Here is a 404-nt window from a genome sequence, read left to right on the forward strand (position 1 = left end):
CCTCACTTGCTGCTCTGTCTGGGCCCAGGTGACTCAACCTGGAGTCATTCGCCAACCCGTGACATCACTTCCGGGGTTCACTTGTCTCTACTCTTTTGTGAGTGTAATCTGAGCCTCCCCTATCAGAAAGAGAATTGCAAAGTAGGGTGTTGCAATCCGGCAGGCTTTAGTTGTTTAGTAGAAGGAACGTTTCCCACAGAAAAAAGGAGGAATTGTAATGGTATGATCCCTTTCCGAAATAATCTTTTATTCCACTTTTAACAGCTTCAAAAATGAGAAGAAACCCACTTCCAGAGGAGTGGCCATGTTAGTTTGCTGCAGCCCAGGGTCCTGTGGCTCCTTAAGTGTTTGTTGTGGGGGTGGCAGCCACTCACATGGTCAGAAGCAGGAAAGGTAAAACCCTC

This window comes from Sphaerodactylus townsendi, linkage group LG04 (assembly GCF_021028975.2).
Source record: "Sphaerodactylus townsendi isolate TG3544 linkage group LG04, MPM_Stown_v2.3, whole genome shotgun sequence".
Taxonomy (NCBI): domain Eukaryota; kingdom Metazoa; phylum Chordata; class Lepidosauria; order Squamata; family Sphaerodactylidae; genus Sphaerodactylus; species Sphaerodactylus townsendi.